This window comes from Myotis brandtii, unplaced genomic scaffold (genome assembly GCF_000412655.1).
Source record: "Myotis brandtii unplaced genomic scaffold, ASM41265v1 scaffold15, whole genome shotgun sequence".
Classification (NCBI taxonomy): Eukaryota; Metazoa; Chordata; class Mammalia; order Chiroptera; family Vespertilionidae; genus Myotis; species Myotis brandtii.
Genome location: NW_005355410.1, coordinates 967,364 through 972,111, shown reverse-complemented (window position 1 = coordinate 972,111; position 4,748 = coordinate 967,364). Strand labels below are relative to the sequence as shown.

Genomic DNA, 4,748 nt, shown 5'->3' with positions numbered 1-4,748 from the left:
ATCAATGATGAGAGAGTATCATTGATCGGCTACCTCCTGCATGCCCCCTACTGGGGATCGAGCCTGCAACTTGGGCATGTGCCCTTGACTGGAATTGAACCCGGGACCCTTCAGTCCACAGGCTGATGCTCTATCCACTGAGCCAAACCAGCTAGAGCCACACTTCCCTTTTATCAGAAAGTCCTCCTTACAAACTTTCCCACCAAGTCTAATGCTTCCCCACAATATACCACATTTTATTTATCCATTCTTCAGTTGGACCTTTAGGTTGCCTTTACTTTTTCTAGCTATTATGAATAATGCTACTATGACCATTCATGTATGATTCTCTGTATGGACATATATTTTAATTTATCTCAGGCATATATCTAGGAGTAACATTGTGTCATGTGGTAGCTCTATGTTTAATCTTTTGAGGAGCTGCCAGACTATTTTCCAAAGTGACTGTATCTCTGTATGCTCCTCCCAATAGCATGTGAGAGCTCTGATTTTTCCACTTCCCAGCCAACATTTATTATTGTCTTTTCAATTATATCATCCTAGTGGGTATGAAGTGGACCTCATTGATTTTATGTGTATCTCCCTAATGATTAATAATGTTGAGCATCTTTTGTATGCTTATTGGCCATTTTAACACTTCCTTTGGAGAATATCTATTGAAATCCATTGCCCATTTTCAATTCAGCTATCTTTTCATTATTGAGTTGTAAGAGTTCTTTGTATATTCTAGGTACAAGTATCTTGTTAGAGATATGATTTGCAAAAATTTTCTTCCACTCTGTAAGTTGTCTTTTCACTTTCTTGATGGGTTCTTTGAAGCACAAAAGTTTTAAATTTAATGATACTCAATTTATCTATTTTTTAATTTTTTGCTTGTGCTTTTAGTGTCATATTTAAGAAACTATTACCTAATTTAAAATTATGAAGATTTATGCACATGCTTTCTTGTAAGAGTTTTAGAATTATACATTTAGATCTTTGATCAATTTTGAGTTAATTTTTCTATTTGATGGAAGATAAGCATGCAATTTTATTTCTTTGCATATAAGTATCCAGTCATCCCAGAATCATTTGTGGAAAAAACTATTTTTTTCCTCATTGAATTGTCTTGGTACTCTTGTTGAAAATCAGTTTACCATTATATGAGGGTTTATTTCTGAACTTTTCATTCTATTTCATTGATCTATATATTTCTTCTTATGCTCAATAGATTTACATAGGACCTTCTACTGCTCACCCAGTGATATTTAATTAATTGAGGAAGCAAGTAATAAAGTTTTAGGAAGGACACTAATACTTGTAACTGAAGCTTAGGAAGAAATTAACAATCAAATGTCCAGAAAGCAGAAAGCAAGATAGTCCCAAGAAGCTCAACAGCATCTCTCTGCAGTTCTGCCATTATTGAATCAGCTCAAAGGATCCCCAGTCATTGTGTCTCTTTCCCAAGTTTCAAATTCTCAGGTGAGAGAATCTGATTGGTTTACTTGGGTGAGATGTCTTCCCTTAAAACAATTCATTCTGGTTGGGAACAGAGTTGCACAGTATAGATGTTGCTACTGGGAGCCTGCCCCTTTGTTAGGAGGTACACAAATGCATCTCACTCCTGGGCCATTGCAGCACCAGTTTAACTTTTCTCCCTGTCTCTAAGTCTCTCTTCTCTTGCTACCACTAAATTATGAGACTCTTAGTGTTAGTTCACATTCCTGATGTTATGTGTGGTCTCTCCTTAGGGAAGTGAACTGCCTAGTGAAATGGAATTTTTGGACTGGAACACGCAGTGTTCCCCTGGGCAGATTGGTTCCCGTGTTCTTTGTCCATGGGAATCGAAGAATGAATCCACTGATGGAAGGTGGTATAGCAAAGGTGGAAATTTATTGAAGAACAAGTACAGACTCCCACGTGGGGAAGGGGAAAGAATCTCACAGCACAGACTCCCACGTGGGAGGAGGAAAGGGTCCCACAGAATGGACTCTCACGTGGGGAGGGGGAAGAGTCCCACTGAGTCCCTGTTTCCATGGTTTATAAAGGCTGTAGATCTTGGTGCCTTGATATCCCCTCTGATAGGTCATTTCCTTGGACTGGTTACTATAGTAACTTCTGAGTTCAAAGGTCGAACCTCACATAGGACATGTGAGGTTTTCCTCCTCTCCTTCCTTATTGTTTTCCTATTTCCTTTGGGGTTTCTTCTTCTCCTTCTGGATGAGGGGCTTCCTTCCCTTTGTTTTGTAAATATAGACCTTCTGCTGTTCCCAGCTCCCTCATTCTATGGAAATGTACCTGTTGCAGCTTTTCAGCTTCCCTAGTCTTTGGAAATATACCATCTGCTGCTCTGTAGCCCTGTGCTTCTTCTATGGTCCTCTTAATTTCTAAAATTTCCTAAACCTGTCTTTTTCACCCCTAAAAATTCCTATTTCACTAGAATCAATCAGCATTGAACCTGGAAGGCGGGCCTTAAGCAGACAGGTGAGGGAGCTGGGCCTTTCTTCAGTCTTTCTTAACTGGAAGAGTATGAAGGATTAAACCCCAAAGAAAGTGATTTGAGTGGTTATTTTCTCAGTTCTCCCAAGTTTATGTTTAATGTTTAAAATAGCCATTTTATTTTAGAATATATTTAGGTTGATAGAGAAGTTGTAAAGAAGTTTCCATATTCCCCAGACCAACTGTCCCCTATTAACATTTAAAAAAAAATCTTTATTCTTGAAAGTATTACATATGTCCCTCTCCCTCCCCCGCTCATTGTCCCTTTCTAGCCTGCCCTTGCCCCCTGTCCCAGGCCTTCATCACCCTATTTTCTGTGTCCATTGGTTATACATATATGCATTCAAGTTCTTTGGTTGATCACTTCCCACCCCCCCACCCGCCCCCACTTCCCCTCTGTGATTCCACATTCTGTTCCATGCTTCTATGTCTCTGGATCTATTTTGTTCATCAGTTTATGTTGTTCATTAGATTCCACATATGAGTGAGATCATGTGATACTTGTCTTTCTCTGACTCCCAAATTTCTCAGTTCTCTCACATTTATAGCTAGCTCCACCCTAGATGCATAGGAGAGAAGTTGATCTATTAAAAATACATCACATAGCCTTGGCCGGTGTGGCTCAGTTGTAGAAGTGTCATCCTATAAACCCAAAAGTCACAGGTTCAATTCTTGGTCAGGGCATGTGTGGGAGACAACTGATTAATGTTCCTCTCTCACATCAATGTGCCTGTTAGTGACACTTCATTTCTCAGCATAAAATGTTACATAAACTTTACATCCAGTTTAGTGCAAGAAATTGTTATTCATCATGTACAGGGTATCACTAGGAATTCATTTATCTAGGTTCATAGCCTTGTGTTCATAATAGCTACAGTTGAAGTCTTTGATTTCATTCTCCAGAGCAAGGAGGAAACCTCACAGATTATGATCCACATCCATGGAAATTTGGTCTCAAGAGAAGGGTAAATAAGACTAAAGTGAGCCAGAGTGACTCAGCATCCTATGCACTTAAAGGTTGCCAGTTTGATTCTCCAGTCAGAACATGTATGGAAGGCAACCAATCAATGTTTCTCTCTCACATCCATGTTTCTCTCTCTCTTCCTCTCTCTAAACATGCTTTTGGGTTAGGATTTTAAAAAATATCAGCCAACGTAAGTTTTATTCCCTATTTAATTCCCAAAGGGTACTTTTTGGTCTCCAGGAAACGTGCCATGCTGAATTGTTCATAAATTTCCTCCTAATAGAAATACTACACAAGAGACCACTTTTGTTCTTGCTCTGATTTCTCTCCTCCTCTTGTTTCCTATAGGAATTGGCATGAAAGCCCCAAACCAAAGGCTTACATGCTATGTCTAGGAACTGCAAGAAATGGGGGCAGGGAGCAGCCATATTCCATTCCCCCATCTTGGACAAGAGTGAGGAGCCTTGAGCTACAGACCCAGGGACGCCAAGAATCCAGACATCGCAGTGGTAGATCTCTGTGAGTAACAGAGCACACCCTCCTCCCTGCAGGCTCACCTGAGAGACCCACCCCTCTCCCGGGCCTCAGTGCTGCTAGAGGAGTCTTAGCCTGGAAGTGCACGAACACTGGGAACTTGCTCCTCGCAGCACGGGCTGCAGGAGTCTTGGCCTGGAAGTGCGCAAACACTGGGGGCTTGTTCCCCACAGCAGGGGCTCCGGGACCCCGATTCTCCTGGCAGGAGGCAGCACCAAGCACCAGAGACTTGACTGTGTTTCTTATCACCTGCACCTGGGATCCCTGATTCCCTGTGCATTCACACTAAGAGCCAGTGACTCCAATTCTTGGTGCATGCGCACACAGGGACCCTGATTCTCAATGCAAGGCCACCCGAAACAACAGAGACTCTGATACTGAATTCTTGGGGAACTCTGACTCTTGGCACACGCTAGGGGGCTCTGATTTTCAACACACTCCAGGGTGGTATCTGTTTCAGCATGGTGCAGGCGGGGTCCCTAATTCTAAGTGCGCACACGAGGCCACATTGAGCACTGGTAACGCCGACTCTGAGCAAGCCTAGTTCCCACCAACCCACCACAACCACACATCTTAGTGTCAGAGCTCTTCAGTGACACTAAGGTGGTGCAAAGCTCCCACTGCACACAGCCCAGGCCCACGAAACACGCAACTCGACCTTTGAACCATCTGGAGATAGTCAGAATGGGGAGACGACACAATCCCCAGAGGAAAGAAAATGAGGAGTCGCCAAGAAAGGAAATTAATGAAATTGAAGCATGCAACATGACAG

General features: G+C 42.1%; 1 long non-coding RNA gene across 4 annotated transcripts in view; it reads left to right on the top strand.

Annotated features, from left to right (window-relative positions):
* Window positions 1–3,982, top strand: part of LOC106725252 — a 13,280-nt gene extending 9,298 nt beyond the window's left edge. For all 4 annotated transcript variants that reach the window (XR_001361125.1, XR_001361124.1, XR_001361126.1 and 1 more), the window contains 2 exons: window positions 1,211–1,461; window positions 3,791–3,982. This is a non-coding gene — a long non-coding RNA (uncharacterized LOC106725252). The remainder of the gene's footprint in view (window positions 1–1,210; window positions 1,462–3,790) is intronic.
* The last annotated feature ends 766 nt before the right edge of the window (window positions 3,983–4,748 follow it).